This window comes from Mus caroli, unplaced genomic scaffold (assembly GCF_978045245.1).
Source record: "Mus caroli unplaced genomic scaffold, Mus_caroli_1 scaffold_11, whole genome shotgun sequence".
Lineage (NCBI taxonomy): Eukaryota > Metazoa > Chordata > Mammalia > Rodentia > Muridae > Mus > Mus caroli.
Window position 1 is genome coordinate 24699611 of NW_028227266.1, and position 23734 is coordinate 24723344.

The following is a 23734-nucleotide window of genomic DNA, read 5'->3' on the forward strand; positions in this document are numbered from 1 at the left end:
AATTTCTCTTTCTAACTCTATAAAGAACTAAGTTGGAATTTTGATGGGGATTGCATTGAATCTGTATATTGCTTTTGGCCATATGGCCATTTTTACAATATCAATCCTGCTAATCCATGAGCATGGGAGATCTTTCCATCTTCTGAGATCTTCTTCGATTTCTTTCTTCAGAGACTTGAAGTTCTTGTCGTACAGATCTTTCACTTGTTTGGTAAGTCACACCAAGACATTTTATATTGTTTGTGACTATTGTGAAGGGTGTAATTTCCCTAATTTCTTTCTCAGCCCGTTTATCCTTTGAGTATAGGAAGGCTACCGATTTGTTTGAGTTAATTTTATATGTAGCCGCTCTTCCGGTCAGAAAAGCACCAGGGCAGCTGGGGCGCAGGGTCGGCTGACACTCGCCAGCTACCCACAACACCCGCCACAGGATCTTAAGACTTCTGGTGAGTGGAGCACAGCTTCTGCTCCAATCCAAGTGCTCGGGACCTGAGACTGCATTAGTTAGGGAAGCAGAAACCAGCCTGAGTAGGGCCACAGGCCTCATCCGGCCGGATCAGCGCCAGGGTAGCGGGAGAGCAGGGTTGCCTGACACCCGCCAGCTACCCACGACCCCCGCCGCAGGATTTTGGGACTGCTGGTGAGTGGAACACAGCTTCTGCTCCAATCTTTAAACAGTGACAACGATAACAACTAACCCCAGAGAGTACCAGATGGCGAAAGGTAAACGTAATAATCTTACTAACAGAAACCAAGACCACTCACCATCATCAGAACCCAGCACCCCCACTTCGCCCAGTCCAGGGCACCCCAACACACCGGAAAAGCTAGACACGGATTTAAAAGCATATCTCCTGATGATGATAGAGGACTTCAAGAAGGACTTTAATAACACACTTAAAGAAATGCAGGAGAACACTGCTAAACAGGCAGAAGACAATAAAGAGGAAGCACAAAAATCCCTTAAAGAATTGCAGGAGAACACTGCTAAAGAGTTACAAATCCTTAAAGAAAAACAGGATAACATAATCAAACAGGTAGAAGTCCTTACAGAAAAACAGGAAAACACATCCAAACAGATGATGGAAATGAACAAAACCATACTAGACCTAAAAAGGGAAGTAGACACAATAAAGAAAACCCAAAATGAGGCAACACTGGAGATAGAAACCCTAGGAAAGAAATCTGGAACCATAGATACGAGCATCAGCAACAGAATACAAGAGATGGAAGAGAGAATCTCAGGTGCAGAAGATTCCATAGAGAACATCGGCACAACAATCAAGGAAAATGTAAAATGCAAAAAGATCCTAACTCAAAACATCCAAGAAATACAGGACACAATGAGAAGACCAAACCTACGGATAATAGGAGTGGATGAGAATGAAGATCTTCAACTCAAAGGACCAGCAAACATCTTCAACAAAATTATAGAAGAAAACTTCCCAAATCTAAAGAAAGAGATGCCCATGAACATACAAGAAGCCTACAGAACTCCAAATAGACTGGACCAGAAAAGAAATACCTCCCGACACATTATAATCAGAACAACGAATGCTCTAAATAAAGATAGAATACTAAAAGCAGTAAGAGAAAAAGGCCAAGTAACATATAAAGGCAAGCCTATCAGAATTACACCAGATTTTTCACCAGAGACTATGAAAGCCAGAAGATCCTGGACAGATGTTATACAGACACTAAAAGAACACAAATTCCAGCCCAGGCTACTATACCCAGCCAAACTCTCAATTAACATAGATGGAGAAACCAAAGTATTCCACGACAAAACCAAATTCACACATTATCTCTCCACGAATCCAGCCCTTCAAAGGATAATAACAGAAAAAAAACAATACAAGGACAGGAACCACGCCCTAGAAACAACAAGAAGGTAATCTTTCAACAAACCTAAAAGAAGACAGCCACAAGAACAAAATGCCAACTTTAACAACAAAAATAACAGGAAACAACAATTACTTTTCCTTAATATCTCTTAATATCAATGGACTCAACTCCCCGATAAAAAGACATAGTCTAACAAACTGGCTACACAAACAAGACCCAACATTTTGCTGCTTACAGGAAACTCATCTCAGAGAAAAGGATAGACACTACCTCAGAATGAAAGGCTGGAAAACAATTTTCCAAGCAAATGGCATGAAGAAACAAGCTGGAGTAGCCATTCTAATATCTGATAAGATTGACTTCCAACCCAAAGTCATTAAAAAAGAGAGGGAGGGACACTTCATACTCATCAAAGGTAAAATCCTCCAAGAGGAACTATCAATCCTGAATATCTATGCTCCAAATACAAAGGCAGCCACATTCATTAAAGAAACTTTAGTAAATCTCAAAGCACACATTGCACCTCATACAATAATAGTGGGAGACTTCAACACACCACTTTCACCAATGGACAGATCATGGAAACAGAAACTAAACAGGGACACAGTGAAACTAAGAGAAATTATGAATCAAATGGATCTGGCAGATATCTACAGAACATTCTATCCTAAAACAAAAGGATATACCTTCTTCTCAGCACCTCATGGTACCTTCTCCAAAATTGACCACATAATTGGTCACAAAGCAGGCCTCAACAGATACAAAAATATTGAAATTGTCCCATGCATCCTATCAGATCACCATGGACTAAGGCTGATCTTCAATAACAAAATAAATAATAGAAAGCCAACCTTCACGTGGAAACTGAACAACACTCTTCTCAATGATACCCTGGTCAAGGAAGGAATAAAGAAAGAAATTAAGGACTTTTTAGAGTTCAATGAAAATGAAGCCACAACATACCCAAACTTATGGGACGCAATGAAAGCATTTCTAAGAGGAAAACTTATAGCTCTGAGTGCCTCCAAAAGGAAACTAGAGAGAGCACACATTAGCAGCTTGACAACACACCTAAAAGCACTAGAACAAAAGGAAGCAAATTCACCCAAGAGGAGTAGACGGCAGGAAATAATCAAACTCAGGGGTGAAATCAACCAAGTGGAAACAAGAAAAACTATTCAAAGAATCAACCAATCAAGGAGCTGGTTCTTTGAGAAAATCAACAAGATAGATAAACCCTTAGCCAGACTCACTAGAGGGCACAGGGAAAGCATCCTAATTAACAAAATCAGAAATGAAAAAGGAGACATAACAACAGATCCTGAAGACATCCAAAACACCATCAGATCCTTCTACCAAAGGCTATACTCAACAAAACTGGAGAACCTGGATGAAATGGAGAAGTTCCTAGACAGATACCAGATACCAAAGTTGAATCAAGATCAGGTTAAAGATCTAAACAGCCCTATATCCCCCAAAGAAATAGAAGCAGTCATTAATAGTCTCCCAACTAAAAAAAGCCCAGGACCAGATGGGTTTAGTGCAGAGTTCTATCAGACCTTCAAGAAGATCTAATCCCAGTTCTTCACAAACTATTCCACAAAATAGAAACAGAAGGTACTCTACCCAACTCATTCTATGAAGCCACAATTACTCTGATACCTAAACCACAAAAAGACCCAACAAAGATAGAAAACTTCAGACCAATATCCCTTATGAATATTGATGCAAAAATCCTCAATAAAGTTCTTGCTAACCGAATCCAAGAACACATCAAAACAATCATCCATCCTGACCAAGTAGGTTTCATCCCAGGGATGCAGGGATGGTTCAATATACGGAAATCCATCAACGTAATCCAGTATATAAACAAAGTCAAAGACAAAAACCACATGGTCATCTCGTTAGATGTGGAAAAAGCATTTGACAAGATCCAACACCCATTCATGATAAAAGTCTTGGAAAGATCAGGAATTCAAGGCCCATACCTAAACATGATAAAAGCAATCTACAGCAAACCAGTAGCCAACATCAAAGTAAATGGTCAGAGCTTGAAGCAATCCCTCTAAAATCAGGGACTAGACAAGGCTGTCCACTTTCTCCATACCTATTCAACATTGTACTTGAAGTCCTAGCCAGAGCAATTCGACAACAAAAGGAGATCAAAGGGATACAAATTGGAAAAGATGAAGTCAAAATATCACTTTTTGCAGATGATATGATAGTATATATAAGTGACCCTAAAAATTCCACCAGAGAACTCCTAAGCCTGATAAACAGCTTCGGTGAAGTAGCTGGATATAAAATTAACTCAAACAAATCAATGGCCTTTCTCTACACAAAGAATAAACAGGCTGAGAAAGAAATTAGGGAAACAACACCCTTCTCAATAGTCACAAATAATATAAAATATCTTGGCATGACTCTAACTAAGGAAGTGAAAGATCTGTATAATAAAAACTTCGAGTCTCTGAAGAAAGAAATTATAGAAGATCTCAGATGATGGAAAGATCTCCCATGCTCATGGATTGGCAGGATCAACATTGTAAAAATGGCTATCTTGCCAAAAGCAATCTACAGATTCAATGCAATCCCCATCAAAATTCCAAATCAATTCTTCAACGAATTAGAAAGTGCAATCTGCAAATTCATCTGGAATAACAAAAAACCTAGGATAGCAAAACCTCTTCTCAAGGATAAAAGAACCTCTGGTGGAATCACCATGCCGGACCTAAAGCTCTACTACGGAGCAATTGTGATGAAAACTGCAAGGTACTGGTATAGTGACAGACAAATAGACCAATGGAATAGAATTGAAGACCCAGAAATGAACCCACACACCTACGGTCACTTGATCTTCGACAAGGGAGCTAAAAACATCCAGTGGAAGAAAGACAGCATTTTCAACAAATGGTGCTGGCACAACTGGTTGTTAACATGTAGAAGAATGCGAATCGATCCATTCCTATCTCCTTGTACTAAGGTCAAGTCTAAGTGGATCAAGGAACTTCACATAAAACCAGAGACACTGAAACTTATAGAGGAGAAAGTGGGGAAAAGCCTTGAAGATATGGGCACAGGGGAAAAATTCCTGAATAGAACAGTAATGGCTTGTGCTGTAAGATCGAGAATTGACAAGTGGGACCTCATGAAACTACAAAGCTTCTGTAAGGCTAAAGACACCATCAATAAGACAAAAAAACCACCAACAGATTGGGAAAGGATCTTCACCTATCCTAAATCAGATAAGGGACTAATATCCAATATATATAAAGAACTCAAGAAGGTGGACTCCAGAAAGTCAAATAACCCCATTAAAAAATGGTGCTCAGAACTGAACAAAGAATTCTCACCTGAGGAATACCGAATGGCAGAGAAACACCTGAAAAAATGTTCAACATCCTTAATCATCAGGGAAATGCAAATCAAAACAACCCTGAGATTCCACCTCACACCAGTCAGAATGGCTAAGATCAAAAATTCAGGTGACAGCAGATGCTGGCGAGGATGTGGAGAAAGAGGAACACTCCTCCATTGTTGGTGGGATTGCAAGCTTGTACAACCACTCTGGAAATCAGTCTGGCGGTTCCTCAGAAAATTGGACATAGTACTACCGGAGGATCCAGCAATACCTCTCCTGGGCATATATCCAGAAGATGTCCCAACCGGTAAAAAGGACACATGCTCCACTATGTTCATAGCAGCCCTATTTATAATAGCCAGAAGCTGGAAAGAACCCAGATGTCCCTCAACAGAGGAATGGATACAGAAATTATGGTACATTTACACAATGGAGTACTACTCAGCTATTAAAAAGAATGAATTTATGAAATTCCTAGCCAAATGGATGGACCTGGAGGGCATCATCTTGAGTGAAGTAACACAATCACAAAAGAACTCACACAATATGTATTCATTGATAAGTGGATATTAGCCCAAAACTTAGGATACCCAAGATATAAGATACAATTTGCTAAACGCATGAAACTCAAGAAGAATGAAGACCAAAGTGTGGACACTGTGCACCTTCTTAGAATTGGGAACAAAACACCCAGGGAAGGAGTTACAGAGACAAAGTTCGTAGCTGTGATGAAAGGATGGACCATTTAGAGACTGCCGTAGCCAGGGATCCATCCCATAATCAGCTTCTAAACGCTGACACCATTGCATACACTAGCAAGATTTTGCTGAAAGGACCCAAATATAGCTGTCTCTTGTGAGACGATGCCGGGGCCTAGCAAACACAGGAGTGGATGTTCACAGTCAGCTATTGGATGTATCACAGGGCTCCCAATGGAGAAGCTAGAGAAAGTACCCAAGGAGCTAAAGGGATCTGCAACCCTATTGTTGGAACAACATGATGTACTAACCAGAACCCTGGAGCTCTTGTCTCTAGCTGCATATGTATCGAAAGATGGCCTAGTCGGCCATCAATGGAAAGAGAGGCCCATTGGACTTGCAAACTTTATATGCCCCAATATAGGGGAATGCCAGGGCCAAAAGAATGGGAATGGGTGGGTAGGGAAGTGGGGGGCGCTATGGGGGACTTTTGGGATAGCATTGGAAATGTAATTGAGGAAAATATGTAATAAAAATATTAAAAATCAAAAAAAAATTTTATATGTAGCCACTTTGCTGAAGTTGTTTATCAGGTTTAGATACACTGAATCTAATAGAAGAGAAAGAGGGGGAAAAACCGCGAACACAGGAGCACAGGAAAAAAAATTCCTTAACAGAACACCAATGGCTTATGCTCTAAGATCAAGAATTGACAAATGGGACCTCATAAAATTGCCAAACTTCTTTCGGAAAGGCAAAGAACACTGCCTAAAATTTCAGAATACCCAAAATACAATTCACAGACCACATGAAGCTCAAGATGGAAGACCAAAGTGTGGATATTTCAGTGTTTCTTAGAAGGGGAAACAAAATAGTCACAGGAGGAAATATGGAGACAAAGTGTGGAGTAGAGACTGAAGGAAATGACATCCAGGGATTGCCCCACCTGGGGATCCATCCCATATACAGTTGCCAAACCTGGATGTTATTGTGGATGCTGAGAAGTGCTTGCTGAAGGAAGCCTGATATGGCTGTCTCCTGAGAGGGTCTTCCAGAGCTGACAAATACAGAGGCAGATGCCCACAGCCAACCATTAGACTGAACACAGATGGAGGAGTTGGAGAAGGGAATGAAGGAGCTAAGGGGATTTGCAGCCCCATGGAGGGAGCAACAGTGTCAACAAATCAGACTCTCTAGAGCTCCCAGGGACTGGACCACCAACCAAAGAGTACACATGGAGGGAACCATGGCTCCGGCCGCATTTGTTGCAGAAGATGGCCTTGTTAGACATCATTGGGAAGAGCTGCCCTTGGGCTGAGGGGGTTTGATGCCCCAGTATAAGGGAATGGCAAGGCAGGGAGGAGGGAGTGGGTGGGTGGGTGGGTGGGTGGGGGAGCACCCTCATAGAAGCAGGGGAGGGGGATGGGATAGGGGATAACATTTGAAATGTAAATACAGAAAATATCCAATAAAAAAAAAAGACCCTGCTTTACTTTCCTATCACCTCTTCCATGATGGTTCCTGAGAGAGAGTGTGTGTGTGTGTGTGTGTGTGCACATCTTCGTGCATGTGTATGATATAGATGTCCCTTTTGTGTCTGACTACTCCACAGATACGTATTCTCTGCAGATTTGCCTACTTTTGAGTTTGTCTGTTAACCACAATTGGGTGCACGAGGAAACTACTCTGGTGAGCCAAGAATTTAGAGAGCAATTTAATACTGTTCATAAAACTTTTCAAAAATCATACTGATTTGAATTAAATAATTTTTTCATAAATACATCATTTAAAACATAAGAAAAATAACTTGGGACTTAGGCAAAATTTTAATTTGTGTGTTCAAGAAAACTATAGAACCCCAACAAGATGAGGGTTATTTGTAGATCAAATACTTGGTGACTCTCAGTATGTGTAGAACATGCAATTGTTACCTCTCAACAGTAAAAAGGTACCTATTTCTAAAATAAGCTAAAGGAACTGGTTATGGTAGTGCATGCCTATAGTCCCAGAACTTGAGAGGTAAAAGCAAGAGAAGAAGGAATTCAAGGTTGTGCTTAGCCATATAAGAACTCTTCCAGGAAGGCATTGGTTGCCAAGTAAATATCCCAGTGCCAGAGGTTGGGGAAAGAGTTGTTGGTCAAGAGTCTTCTGGAGATCCTCCAAAAGCATAGATACTAGTGCCACTGCTCTTGACTGAGTAACAGAACTTGATGCTAAAACCTTGTGCTAAAGATACCACATACTTTGGTCTCAGGACATGAAGGAATCAAGTTGGTGCTTACTATGAAGCCTCCTGTCTGCCAGCTAGCTTTCATAGTACCGGAGAGTAACAAACATGCTGCTGAAGGAAGTCATCAGCAGTCTTACCAAGTTGTGAAACCTGTGAGCTGCAATAATGACAAGGGTGGTGAGATGAATGCATGAGTGCAATTGTGGTATGAATGCTAAGAGGATAACCAACTCTTTTCTGTCTGTCTTCAAGTCGCATTCCACAAGAGGAAGCACATGCCTGGGACTGTACATCTATGGCCTATGATCCATGGTTGGGGAGTGCTGAGGATGAAGTACTAATAGTAGTAGTTTTATGATTTTATTTGTTCTATATATAGGTCTTAGGAGATTGGAACTCTTTCTGTATATGGCATGAAGCAGAGATTCAACCTCTTTGTGTGTGTGTGCGTGTATGTGTGTGTGTGTTAATAGTCACTTGTCCTTGCATTATTTGCTGAAAAGAATATTCTCTTTCCAGTGAGTTGTCTTAGTACATTTTGTAAATATATAGGCTTTTTAGACCCTCAATTATATTCCATAGATTGATATGTTTATGTTTACATCAATATTGTAGAGATTTTAGCGCTGATCAATTGTAGCAATTTTGTAGGCAAAAGGTAAATGTCTTCTGACATCATTGTTCTTTCTCCAAATTTGTTTTGACTATACTGATGTCCTCATATCTCCTTATGAACATTAGGACCAGTTTATCATTTTTCAAAAAGATAGCTGGCATTTCTCCTTATGCTTCCATTAGTTCCTTGAGAATTGCATGCAATGCATTTTGATTATATGCAACACTCTGCCAACTCATTCTACCTTATTGCCACTTCTGTACCTATCCAACTTTGGTCCTTTTAATACTTTTAGTTCATCAAATATAATTGATGCTCCTCATCTACTCTTGGATGTGTGGCTAGTGTTTTGAAGGAACCCACTGAATCTATAAATTAATGTAAGGAATCTTATTATGGTTTTACATTTGAGAACACGGTATATATTTTCATTTATTAGATTTCTTTCATCTTTCAATAATTGCGTGGTGAGTTTTTCAGCTTGATAAAAACGTGGGAAGAAGAAATGTTGACTGAAAAAAAAATGCCTCCCTCAGATTGGCCTATAGGAAAGTCTGTGGAGCACATTCTTGATGACTGGTTGATATGGGAAGGCCAACCCACTATGGACAGTGCTACCCCAAGCAGGCAGTCCTGAGCTGTATAGAAAAGCAAGTTGAGCAAGTCACGGAGACAAAGCCAATAACAGCATACTCCTTCAGTTCCTGCCTGTTCCTGCCTAGGATCTTCTCTGACTTCATTATGGACTGTGACATGGACGTAAAAGCCAAATAAACTCTGTCCTCCACAAGTTGTTTTATTTGTCCTGTTTATCTCAGCAACAGAAAATAAACCAGGACAATAATGTTGTTGAGTGTTTAGTATATAAATCTTACATGTATCCTAACAAATGTGTCCAGAAGTGTTTTATTCTCACTGGCAATTTTGTGAATGAAATCGTTTCCTTTAATTTTGCTTTTGAATGGTTCACTGCTAATTTATAGTAGGGCAGTTGATTTTTAAATATAGGCCTGATTTATGCTCTGTAACTTGGTTAAACTTACTGTTGTTCTGTTATTAAAATTTCCTGACTTAAGTCTCCAGTAGAAATTTGTGATGAAATAGAGAAGTGGAACTATTCCCCCACTCCCCGAGTTTTATTTTACCCATTTTGGGTCAGATTTCCACAAACTGTTCTGTAGTCAGTTTATTATTCTCTCCGAGCATCCCAGAAGATTCATAGGTTAGGTAGACAAGACCTTGTCAAGAAGCATTGCATTCGCTCATCTTCCATAGACAACAGTGGTAAACACTTGACTGTTTAACAAAACAAAACTTTATCAGCATCTGGAAGGGGAGACAAACAATGCAGTCTACATACAATCTTCTGTTCCTCAGAATGATATCCAAGCAAGACATCCACGCTGACATTAAGATACCCTTGCTCATTGTTTCTCTCGATGCTGGCCAACATCTTAAAAGATTACATCCTGTAGTTTCACCAGTCCTTCGTTTAGCCCACCTCCCACGATCACACAGGTAGGCTGCAAAACCCAAAGAGCCAGTGAGCTCATTGCCAACCATCTCTCTCCGAGCAAAATCTTTTGCCTTGTTTGTTTATAGCGTAGCTTATAGCAACTATAAGCAAGGGACTCCTTGGTTTCCTGGTATCCTAGGTATTCTAGGAAGTCCATTTTTTACTTCTTCCATCCTCTCTACATCTACAGAGTCCACCACTGACACAACACCCTTTATTCTGCAGTATATGACTTACACGGCAGCTTATTTCTTTTTCCTGTATCCTGGAAGTTAAAACCTGGCTGTTTCAGAATTGCTTAGCGTTTCCTCTGCTTTCTCAGTGTTAAATCCCTCAGAAGGCATGGTATTTACAAATTCATTGAACTGTAACCTGTATAAGACAGCTGTCTTTCCAGTACAGCCCAATCCCAGAATAACAATGTATAAGGACTGAAAGGCAGGCAGGCAGGACAGGATGGAAGTCTGGTCTCATAAGGGTTCTCCATTTCCAGCTGCAAATTGTGGCCAAATTGAAACATGTTTTTCCTAACTGCTTTAGAATTTCTCTTCATGGGTGATCCAACTACAAGACTGATCCCAGATTGGAGTCCAGATCTAAATGAGAAAATATTGGCAGACATTTCTTTGTGCGGGAATGCTTTTCTCATCACTTCAGCCCAGTTCTCCACACAGCCCAGAAGGCTGCTGCATTAGAAACATTTTTACTCATAATCCAGCAATACCCACCTCTCTTGGGCCAGTCATGACTTCAAAACCTGTTTATCAGTACTTTGAGGCAGATATGCCATTTCTATTCTGTTGCCCCAATTGACCACGAGGACTATTGCTCCCACTCCTGGGGCTGCAGAGCTGGGCTCTCTTTTGATCCACCTGCAACACCTGTTCCTTTGACAGGCTGTCCTCTCTTGTTTGACTCCACATACTTCATGGATAGGGAGGTGCAGTGATGTCTGAGTTGAGACAGCAATGCATACATGGTGCCCAGGAAGGCATGGCTTCCCAGGTTGCTCTGTGCTAGGTTGCCCTAATGGTTAAGATGTAGGACTCTGGTCTTCTAACTGATCTTTAGGGAAAACAACCTTCTTTTCTTTTTTCTTTTCTTTTCTTTTCTTTTCTTTTCTTTTCTTTTCTTTTCTTTTCTTTTTGTTGTGGTGGGGCATACTGTTAGCATTTTTTCTTATATTGCTTTATCAAGGTGAAGGTCCATTTTAATTTCTGGATATTTTGGGGGTGTCTGTGTATTTATCATTAAAGGGTTATGTCTTAACCATTACCTTTTATTATTATTTATTATTATTTATTCATACATGATAAAACTGTTGATTCTTATTACTATAGTGGATGCTGCTGATTTTAAAATATTAGAAAAGCCTTGGATTCCTAGGATAAATCTCACTGGGTTGTAGTATAGAATTATAATTTTTTTTATTACTAGATTCTGTTAGGTAGAATTTTGATAACATTTGAGGATTTTGAAACATTTTGAAGGGATATTGGTTTGCAACTTTGTAATCATCAGTGGTGACCTTGTGCATATATTAATCAGGGTTCTTTAGAGAAAGAAAACCGAGAGAATGAATCTAGATGTATAAAAGGAGGATTTACTGGAGTGGTTTACAGGCTGTGGTCCAGCTAGTCCACCAATGACTATTTCCTGGCAGAAAGCCCAAGAATCTAGTAATTGTTCATTTTATGAGGCTGGGTGTCTTAGCTGGTCTTCAGTATATGTTGGAATCCTGGAGAAGTAGGTGCTAATACCAATGAAGGAATGAACTCACCAGAGAGAGTGAGGGTGTGTCCTTTATATAGGCTGCCACCAGAAGATGAGGCCCAGGTTTAAAGGATATCTTTCTACCTCAAATAATTCAGTCATGAAAAACATCTCTCACATATGTCCCCAGCAGCTTGGATTTTACTTAATTCCAGATATAGTCAGGTCAACAACTAAGAGCAGCCATCATAATATATCTAAAGGTTTATTCTGGTTGGAGTTATCAGAGAGTCTTGTTTTAAAATGACCATGTTGGAAACAGAATATACTTATTCTATTTGGAATATTACACATCTTGGCATGTATTAAATAACCACATGGCATCCTTAAATATTCCATAAAAATAAAAACAAGTACACTAAATAAAAATAAATTAAAATATATATACACCATAATTTATTATATGCTACATATTATATATCTTATATATTAAACATATATATATACTTATATATTATAACATATACTATATATTTATATACTACATATATACATATAATACTATACATTATATGTGTGTGTATGTGTGTGTGTGTGCATATATATATGCGCCTTAAATGCACAGGTGAGTGCATCCTTGTCTGTTCTTTCAGTGTGCCTCAGGTTATACATGTGAGTTTGGCAGCTCTTCCTTTCTCCTTGCACACACACACATGACACGAGCCACACTGGCATCATCAAACACTCACAACCTTTTACCTGTCAGCTAAAAATTAATAATCCTCCTCATAATCTTTTAACCTACTTTGTAATTAACATCTTGATCTGTACCTAATCCCCATGGTTTCCTGATGCACTCACTCCCCACCTCTCTCTCTGTAAGGCACAAAGGCAGGGCAGAAGCCAAAGAGAGAAGTGACAGTGATTGTGACCATTGAGCAGAGGACTCCCACTCTTCACTATGCACTGCCCCCCTGCCTTTCCATTATGTGAGCAGAGCCTGCCTCAGGAAACTATAGACTAGTAGTCCTGTAGATTATGGCTTTTAAACCTCAGATGGATGGGCACCTAAAGCTTGAAGATGGCTTGTGGGTTGCATCTGAACTCCAAAATTTTATGCATACATACCTGACTTAGAACTGGAGGGGACTCCTGGGTTTCGTGAGAATTTCTGAAGTCCCATGGTCCTGTTGGTAGAGCTGTTCACTGCAGGACTGCTTTAGGTACTGAGCCATCCCTATAAGGTGCGCGGCAATGCCTTGGATGGCCACCTAGGACCCTGCCGAGTGTCCCTCTGAGTGTGGATAATTTAGGAAGTACAGTAATAGAGCTGATGGTGGCTTATGATCTCCCTCAGAGATAACTCCCCTCTGTGTTAAAAAGACACAGAAGAGTTGGACATGGTAGGATGAGAAGGCAGTGTGAACACTGAGGGATGCGTGCAGCATTGATAAGTTAAAAATAGCTGCCTAGGGTCTCTGGTGTCTTCAGCACCAACAGGGAATATGAATACATTTTTATGACAACCTTGATCTAGCCTCCACCCCAAATAAGGTGCTGACACAGAAAGATGACCTGTGGCAGATCAACACACTGTCCCCATAGAGTAGTAGATATTTCTTAAACTTTGTAGATTACATGAGGTCTTTGCTACATGGGCTATATTCATACCAAAGCACCATAGACAAGAGAAAGTGGGTCAAGATGGGTATATTCCAAAACACTTATTTATGGACCCTAAAAATTTATTTTTGTGTACCTTTTATCAAACCACAAATTAGTTTTCCTTCTTTGGGCAAGTTTAATCATTTAAGAATGTAGAAGTTATTTCTATCCTGGGATGTGTCCAGTTGGCTACCTCATGGACAAATGGAGTCTGTAAAGATCTGACTTAGAACTTAGGTGGGATGAACCCCATTTTATATTTTTCCATATTGGCTTTGGTTGAAGAACTAGACTATCAATTATGTGATAATTGTAGTAACTGATCATTAATGTCAGAGGGTCCTTTAAACTCAGTTAATTCTTTTTCTGTATTTTTCTATAATTATGTAGAACCACTGGGTCACAGTCATCACAATTTTTACTATCTTCAATTTTCCTTATAGAAGTAGGATATAAAAAATATTGCTTAAATTAAAAAAAAATCAAACAAATAAAAAGAATGATGATTTAACCTCTTTTCAAGTCACCCCTTCTCATTCACTAAGAAGCTTTGTGTGTGTGTGTGTGTGTGTGTGTGTGTGTGTATTCCTATTGTGTGAATGGAGGCCATGGTTGGCCCCAGGAGTCTTTCTCAAACACTTTCCACCTTAACTTTTGAGACAGGGTCTTTTATTTGTCCAAAGACTTACTATCTGGTTAGACTGGCTGTCCAGCAAACCCTAGAGTTTGTCTCTATATCTCTAGCGCTGGGGATCATAGACTTGCGCACACTAGGTATGCTTTACCTTGGGTTCTCATGCAAGATGGCAGGCACTTCCCTGACTGCCATTCCCAGCCACAGGAACTTGGCTTTTGAGTTTGGTACTGACTCCTCCAACATTTTCTCTGTGTTGTGTGTTTGTGTGTGTGTGTGTGTGGGGGGAAGGACAAGCACTAGTGATGCTTGGTAAGTTGGGTTGTATAATGCATGTCTTGGTGGTAGATGTTGTAAAGTAATTTATTGAAATACGTCATATAAGAAAATCTTGACAGATACCATGAGAAATAAAGGCTTTTCTCAGTGGGAAGTTTGCAGACTCCTGGATGTCAATCAGTCACTAGTCAGGCTAACCTGGATCTCCCCAAGTAGGCTGGCTTGATGATGTGTGCTCTGCAAACTGGACTCAGGTTCTCGTCCTTCCAAAACAAGTACAGACTATCAGCTGAGTCATCACCCAACCCTTTCTACGTACTTACAAATACTTTTTAATGATAGATTTTATTGTATATGTTTCAAAAGTCTACAGTAAAGTGTTATTGGACACACACAGGGCAAATGATATGAGGGTAAGGTAAATTAGTACATCCATTACCAGACACAGGTCCTTGAGGGCTTTTGGTATTGGGAGGCAAGTCTTGTCTTGTCTTGTCTTGTCTTTTCTCTTCTCTTCTCTTCTCTTCTCTTCTCTTCTCTTCTCTTCTCTTCTCTTCTCTTCTCTTCTCTTCTCTTCTCTTTTCTTTCTTTTCTTTCTTTCTTTCTTTCTTTCTTTCTTTCTTTCTTTCTTTCTTAATTAGATATTTTCTTTATTTACATTTCAAATGTTATCCTCTTTCCTAGTTTCCCCTCAGAAAACCCCCTATCCCCTCCCCCTGCTCACCAACCCACCCACTCCCACTTCCTGGCCCTGGCATTCCCCTATACTGGGGCATAGAACCTTCATAGGACCAAGGGCCTCTCTTCACTTTGATGACCGATTAGGCCATCCTCTGCTACATATGCAGCTGGAGCCATGAGTCCCACCATGTGTTTTTGTAGGTTGGTGATTTAGTCCCAGGAATCTCTGGGGGGTACTGGTTAGTTCATATTGTTGTTCCTCCTATGAGGCTGCAAACCCCTTCAATTCCTTGGGTACTTTCTCTAGCTCCTTCGTTGGGGACCCTGTGCTATGTCCAATGGATGGCTGTGAGCATCCACTTCTGTATTTGTCAGTCACTGGCATTGCCTCTCAGGAGACAGCCATATCAGGCTCCTGCCAGCAAAGCTCTTGTTGGCATCCACAATAGTGTCTGAGTTTGGTGGTTGTATATGGGATGGATTCCCCAGGTGGGGCAGTCTCTGGATGGTCCTTCCTTCAGTTCCCACTCCACACTTTGTCTCTGTAACTTCTTCCATGGGTATTTTGTTCCCCCTTTTAAGAAGGATTGAAGTATCCACACTTTGGTCTTCCTTCTTCTTGAGTTCCATGTGTTTTGCGAATTGTATCTTGGGTATTCCAGGTTTCTGGGCTAATATCCACTTATCAGTGTATGCATATCATGTGTGTTCTCTTGTGATTGATTGGGTTACCTCACTCGGGATGATATTGAGAGGCAAGTCTTAACTAGGGTATATTCATATTACCTATAGACCTCATATTGTACAGAAGATTCTCAATTTATTTGTCTTGAATCTTGTGTAGTCATTAAAATTTGCACAGAAAGATGTGTTTCATCAGGCTTTGGGGCTGTTTGCTCCTTCAGGTGACGAATTGGGCTACATGTATTTTACATTTGCTTTGTGTTACTTCCCATTGATTGTGTCATGGGGGTAATCCCACAGTAGATATTAGATAGTAGTAGTAGATAGTAGTAGGTGTAAAAAGTCTGCTTTATTTTAATTTATAGTCTGTACCTGTGATAGCTCATTTAATTTTTTACTTGCCCAGGATCATTTTAGCTATTGTTAACCTTTACCTGTTTTAAACAATGATGCACTAAACATTATCCTGCATAAGGCAGAAAGCCATGGAAGAGGATCATTCACACCTTACATCTAAATATGCAGACCTAACTGACCTCCAGAAATTTGTGTCTGTGTAGAAGACTCCTCTTACTCAACACTTCTTCTCTGGCTTACTTTCAGTCAGATGCCCATAAAATGACATCACCTAGATTTAATCTGCATCTCTTCATGTGCTGCGAATTATCTCTGCTCTTCTGCAAGTTCTGTCACTGCTCTAGAGGTGGTAGGCCCTACAACCTAGAAATGAGGTGGACCAAAGTCTTATTCAATAGCCAAATTTATTCAGATTGTCAGTCAATTTATACTAGTTATGCATGGAAAACAATTTTTTTTTTGTATAAACGAGGGCTACTTACTTTTTTGTGAGTTAATATTGTATCCAGCTACTTTGCTAAAAGTGTTTATCAGCTATAGGAATTCCTCAGGGGAATTTTTAGAATCGCTTATGCACACTATCATATTGGCTGCAAATAAAGATACGTTGACTTCTTTTCTTCCAATTTGTATCCCCTTGATTTCTTTCCCATAGAGGTGTATAAAATGCATAATATTAGCCACTTGTAATGAATAATCTGAAATAAACTCACTCCTATCTGCTATACCTGGGAGAACACAGAAATACATCCTGAGCACCATTTCATGTTTTCTTTTTTTCCTTTTTTGTTTTGTTTTGTTTTTATTTTTCAATATGGGTTTTCTCTGTATATCCCTGGCTGTCCTGGAACTCACTTTGGAGACCAGGATGGCCTTGAACTCAGAAATCTGCCTGCCTCTGCCTCCCAAGTGCTGGGATTAAAGGCGTGTGCCACCACCGCCCAGCTCATTTCATGTTTTGAAGAAGCCAAGATCACAAGACCCTGGTCTTGTTTTCCTGTACTTTTCTCGAAATCACTCCTATTAGGTTACTTGTATCTTGCTCATTTAATTAGCGTGTACTCATATATAAAGTAGAAAAAAAAAAGCAGCCCTCTCTCCATTGCACATGCTGGAAGTTACATATTTCCCAGTAGCCTCTCGCCATTTTCACTTGATTAAATGTAGCTAATGTGCTAACATCTTTTGTTACACAGTTGTTGTTTTTGTAGATACACAGATGAACTGCAACATAATTACAGTTTAATTTATAGGTTTGCTGTTTTGCAGTGGGGTGAAAGCATTATGCATTCAGTAGAAACCATACTTTGATTTTGAAGCTAGCTCTTTCCTTGTCATGTGGCTTGTGGCACCAAGGCACAGCTTTCTGTCACCCAAGAAAGAGAGGAAGCAGCAGGTGTGCTATAGTGTGCTGTGGCTGTGGCCGTGACTGTGGCAATAATTTAAGTAGTATGTATGTAATTTAATTTTTTTCTTTCTATTTTATTTATTTATTTATTAGGTATTTTCTTCATTTACATTTCCAATACTATCCCAAAAGTCCCCATACCCTCCCCCTGACACTCCCCTATGCACCCACTCCCAATTCTTGACCCTGGCGTTCCCCTGTACTGAGGCATATAAAGTTTGCAAGACCAAGGGGCCTCTTTTTCCAATGATGGCCAACTAGGGCATCTTCTGATACATAGGCAGCTAGAGACACGAGCTCCAGGGGATACTGGTTAGTTTATATTGTTCCACCTATAGGGTTGTAGACCCCTTTAGCTCCTTGGGTACTTTCTCTAGCTGCTCCATTGGGGGTTTTGTGATCCATCCAATAGCTGACTGTGAGCATCCACTTCTGTGTTTGCTAGGCCCCGGCATAGCCTCACAAGAGACAGCTATATCAGGGTCCTTTCAGCAAAATCTTGCTAGTATATGCAATGATGTCAGTGTTTGGAGGCTGATTATGGGATGGATCCCCAGATACGGCAGTCTCTAGATGGTCCATCCTTTCATCTTAGGTCCAAACTTTGTCTCTGTAACTCCTTCCATGGGTGTTTTGTTCCCAATTCTAAGAAGGGGCAAAGTGTCCACACTTTGGTCTTCATTCTTCTTGTGTTTTATTTGATTTGCAAATTGTACCTTGTATCTTGGGTATTCTAAGTTTCTGGGCTAATATCCACTTATCAGTGAGTACATATCATGTGAGTTCTTTTGTGATTGGGTTACCTCACTCAAGATGATGCCCTCCAGGTCCATCCATTTGCCTAGGAATTTCATAAATTCATTCTTTTTAATAGCTGAGTAGTACTCCATTGTGTAAATGTGCCACATTTTCTGTATCCATTTCTCTGTTGAGGGGCATCTGGGTTCTTTCCAGCTTCTGGCTATTATAAATAAGGCTGCTATTAACATAGTGGAGCATGTGACCTTCTTACCAGTTAGAACATCTTCTGGATATATATATATGCCCGGGAGAGGTATTGCAGGATCCTGCAGTAGTACTATGTCCAATTTTCTGAGGAACCACCAGACTGATTTCTAGAGTGGTTGTACATACAAGCTTGCAATCCCATCAACAATGAAGGAGTGTTCCTCTTTTTCCACATCCTTGCCAGCATCTGCTGTCACCTGGAATTTTGATCTTAGCCATTCTGAGTGGTGTGAGGTGGAATCTCGGGGTTGTTTTGATTTGCATTTCCCTGATGATTAAGGATGCTGAACATTTTTTCAGGTGCTTCTCATCCATTCGGTATTCCTCAGGTGAGAATTCTTTGTTTAGCTCTGAGCCCCATTTTTTAATGGGGTTATTTGATTTTCTGGAGTCCACCTTCTTGTGTTGTTTATATATATTGGATATTAGTCCCCTACCTGATTTAGGATAGGTAAAGATCCTTTCCCAATCTGTTGGTGGCTGTCTTAGTCAGGGTTTCTATTCCTGCACAAACATCATGACCAAGAAGCAAGTTGGGGAGGAAAGGGTTTATTCGGCTTACACTTCCATGCTGCTGTTCATCACCAAAGGAAGTCAGGACTGGAACTCAAACAGGTCAGGGAGCAGGAGCTGATGCAGAGGCCAGGGAGGGATGTTCTTTACTGGCTTGCCTCCCCTGGCTTGCTCAGCCTACTCTCTTATAGAACTCAAGACTACCAGCCCAGGGATGGTCCCACCCACAAGGGGCCTTTCCCCCTTGATCACTAATTGAGAAAATGCCTTACAGTTGGATCTCATGGAGGCATTTTCTCAACTGAAGCTCCTTTCTCTGTGATAACTCCAGCTGTGTCAAGTTGACACAAAAATAGCCAGTACAGTGGCCTATTTGTCTTATTGACGGTGTCTTTTGCCTTACAGAAGGTTTGCAATTTTATGAGGTCCCATTTGTCGATTCTCGATCTTACAGCACAAGTCATTGCTGTTCTATTCAGGAATTTTTCCCCTGTGCCCATATCTTCGAGGCTTTCCCCCACTTTCTCCTCTATAAGTTTCACTGTCTCTGGTTTTATGTGGAGTTCCTTGATCCACTTAGATTTGACCTTAGTACAAGGAGATAGGAATGGATCAATTCGCATTCTTCTGCATGATAACCACCATTTGTGCCAGCACCATTTGTTGAAAATGCTGTCTTTTTCCCACTGGTTTTAGCTCCCTTGTCAATGATCAAGTGACCGTAGGTGTGTGGGTTCATTTCTGGGTCTTCAATTCAATTCCATTGGTCCACTTGTCTGTCACTGTACCAGTACCATGCAGTTTTTATGACAATTGCTCTGTAGTACAGCTTTAGGTCAGGCATGGTGATTCCACCAGAGGTTCTTTTATCCTTGAGAAGAGTTTTTGCTATCCTAGATTTTTTTTTGTTATTCCAGATGAATTTGCAGATTGCTTTTTCTAATTTGTTGAAGAATTGAGTTGAAATTTTGATGGGAATTGCATTGAATCTGTAGATTGCTTTTAGCAAGATAGCCATTTTACTATATTGATCCTGCCAATCCATGAGCATGGGAAATCTTTCCATTTTCTGAGATCTTCTTTAATTTCTTTCTTCAGAGACTTGACGTTCTTATCATACAGATCTTTTACTTCCTTAGTTAGAGACACACCAAGGTATTTTATATTATTTGTGACTATTGCGAAGGGTGTTGTCTCCCTAATTTCTTTCTCAGCCTGTTTGTCCTTTGTGTAGAGAAAGGTCATTGATATGTTTGAGTTAATTTTATATCCAGCTACTGCACGGAAGTTGTTTATCAGGTTTAGCAGTTCTCTAGTGGAATATTTAGGGTCACTTATATATACTATCATATCATCTGCAAAGAGTGATATTTTGACTTCTTGCTTCCCAATTTGTATCCCCTTTATCTCCTTTTGTTGTCCAATTGCTCTGGGTAGGACTTCAAGTACAATGTTGAATAGGTAGGGAGAAAGTGGGCAGCCTTGTCTAGTCCCTGATTTTAGTGGGATTGCTTCTAGCTTCTCACCATTTACTTTGATGTTGGCTACTAGTTTGCTGTAGATTGCTTTTATCATGTTTAGGTATGGGCCTCGAATTCCTGATCTTTCCAAGACTTTTATCATGAATGGTTGTTGGATTTTGTCAAATGCTTTTTCTGCATCTAACGAGATGATCATGTGGTTTTTGTCCTTGAGTTTGTTTATATACTGGATTACGTTGATGGATTTCCTTATATTAAACCATGCCTACATCCCTGGAATGAAACCTACTTGGTCAGGATGGATGATTGTTTTGATGAGTTCTTGGATTCTGTTAGCAAGAATTTTATTTAGTATTCTTTCATTCATAAGGGAAATTGGTCTGAGGTTCTCTATCTTTGTTGGGTCTTTCTGTGGTTTAGGTATCAGAGTAATTGTGGCTTCATAGATTGAATTGGGTAGAGTACCTTCTGCTTTTATTTTGTGGAATAGTTTGTGCAGAACTGGAGTTAGATCTTTTTGAAGGTCTGATAGAACTCTGCACTAAACCCATCTGGTCCTGGGCTTTTTTTGGTTGGGAGACTATTAATGACTGCTTCTATTTCTTTAGGGGATATAGGACTGTTAAGATCATTAACCTGATCATGATTTAACTTTGGTACCTGGTATCTGTCTAGAAATTTGTCTATTTCATCCAGGTTTTCCAATTTTGTTGAGTATAGCCTTTTGTAGAAGGATCTGATCGTGTTTTGAATTTCTTCAGGATCTGTTGTTATGTCTCCCTTTTCATTTCTGATTTTGTTAATTAGGATGCTATCCCTGTTCCCTCTAGTGAGTCGGGCTAATGGTTTATCAATCTTGGTGATTTTTTTCAAAGAACCAGCTCCTGGTTTGGTTGATTCTTTGAATAGATCTTCTTGTTTCTACTTGGTTGATTTCACCCCTGAGTTTGATTATTTCCTGCCATCTACTCCTCTTGGGTGAATTTGCTTCCTTTTGTTGTAGAGCTTTTAGGTGTGTTGTCAAGCTGCTAGTATGTGGTCTCTCTAGTTTCTTTTTGGGAGGCACTCAGTACTATGAGTTTTCCTCTTAGTAATGCTTTCATTGTGTCCCATAGGTTTGGGTATGTTGTGGCTTCATTTTCATTAAACTCTAAAAAGTCTTTAATTTCTTTCTTTATTCCTTCCTTGACCAGGGTATCATTGAGTAGAGTTTTGTTCAGTTTCCACGTGAATGCTGGCTTTCTATTATTTATGTTGTTATTGGAGATCAGCCTTAGTCCATGGTGGTCTGATAGGATGCATGGGACAATTTCAATATTTTTGTATCTGTTGAGGCTTGTTTTATGACCAATTATATGGTCGATTTTGGAGAAGGTACCATGGGGTGTTGAGAAGAAGGCATATCCTTTTGTTTTAGGATAAAATGTTCTGTAGATATCTGTTAAATCCATTTGTTTCATAACTTCTGTTAGTTTCACTGTGTCCCTGTTTAGTTTCTTTTTCCATGATCTGTCCATTGATGAAAGTGGTATGTTAAAATTTCCCAGTATTATTGTGTGAGGTGCAATGTGTACTTGGAGCTTTACTAAAGTTTCTTTAATGAATGTGGCTGCCCTTGCATTTGGAGCATAGATATTCAGAATTGAGAGTTCCTCTTGGAAGATTTTATCTTTGATGAGTATGAAGTGCCCCTCCTTGTCTTTTTTGATGACTTTGGGTTGGAAGTCGATTTTATTAGATATTAGAATGTCTACTCCAGCTTGTTTCTTCAGACCATTTGCTGGAAAAATTTTTTCCAGCCTTTCGCTCTGAGGTAGTGTCTGTCTTTTTCCCTGAGATGGGTTTCCTGTAAGCAGCAAAATCTTGGGTCCATTTGTTAGCCAGTCTGTTAGTCTATGTCTTTTTATTGGGGAATTGAGTCCATTGATATTAAGAGATATTACGGAAAAGTAATTGTTGCTTTCTATTATTTTTGTTGTTAGAGTTGGCATTCTATTCTTGTGGCTGTCTTCTTTTAGGTTTGTTGAAGGATTACTTTCTTGCTTTCTCTAGGGTGTGGTTTCCATCGTTGTATTGGTTTTTTTCTGTTATTGTCTTTTGAAAGGCTGGATTCATGGAAAAATATTGTTTGAATTTGGTTTTGTCGTGGAATACTTTGGTTTCTTCATCTATGGTAATTGAGAGTTTGGCTGGGTATAGTAGCCTGGGCTGGCATTTGTGTTCTATTAGCGTTTGTATAACAACTGTCCAGGATCTTCTGGCTTTCATAATCTCTGGTGAAAAGTCTGGTGTAATTCTGATAGGTTTGCCTTTATATGTTACTTGACCTTTTTCCCTTACTGCTTTTAATATTCTATCTTCATTTAGTGCATTTGTTGTTCTGATTATTATGTGTCGGGAAGAATTTCTTTTCTGGTCCAGTCTATTTGGAGTTTTGTAGGCTTCTTGTGTGTTCTTGGGCATGTCTTTCTTTAGGTTTGGGAAGTTTTCTTCTATAATTTTGTTGAAGATATTTGCTGGCCCTTTAAGTTGAAAATCTTCATTTTCATCTACTCCTATTTTCTGTAAGTTTGGTCCTCTCATTGTGTCCTGGATGTCCTGGATGTTTTGAGTTAGGATCTTTTTGCATTTTCTTTGATTGTTGTGCTGATGTTCTCTATGGAATCTTCTGCACCTGAGAGTCTCTCTTCCATCTCTTGTATTCTGTTGCTGATGCTTGCATCTATGGTTCCAGATTTCTTTCCTAGGGTTTCTATCTCCAGTGTTGCTTCACTTTGGTTTTTCTTTACTGTGTCTACTTCCCTTTTTAGGTCGAGTATGGTTTTGTTCATTTCTATCACCTATTCTGTTTTCCTGTTTTTCTTTAAGGACTTGTAACTCTTTAGCAGTGTTCTCCTGTATTTCTTTAAGTGAGTTATTAAAGTCCTTCTTGATATCCTCTACTATCATCATGAGATATGCTTTTAAATCCGGGTCTAGCTTTTTGGGTGTGTTGGGTTGCCCAGGACTGGCTGAGGTGGGAGTGCTGGGCTCTGATGATGGGGA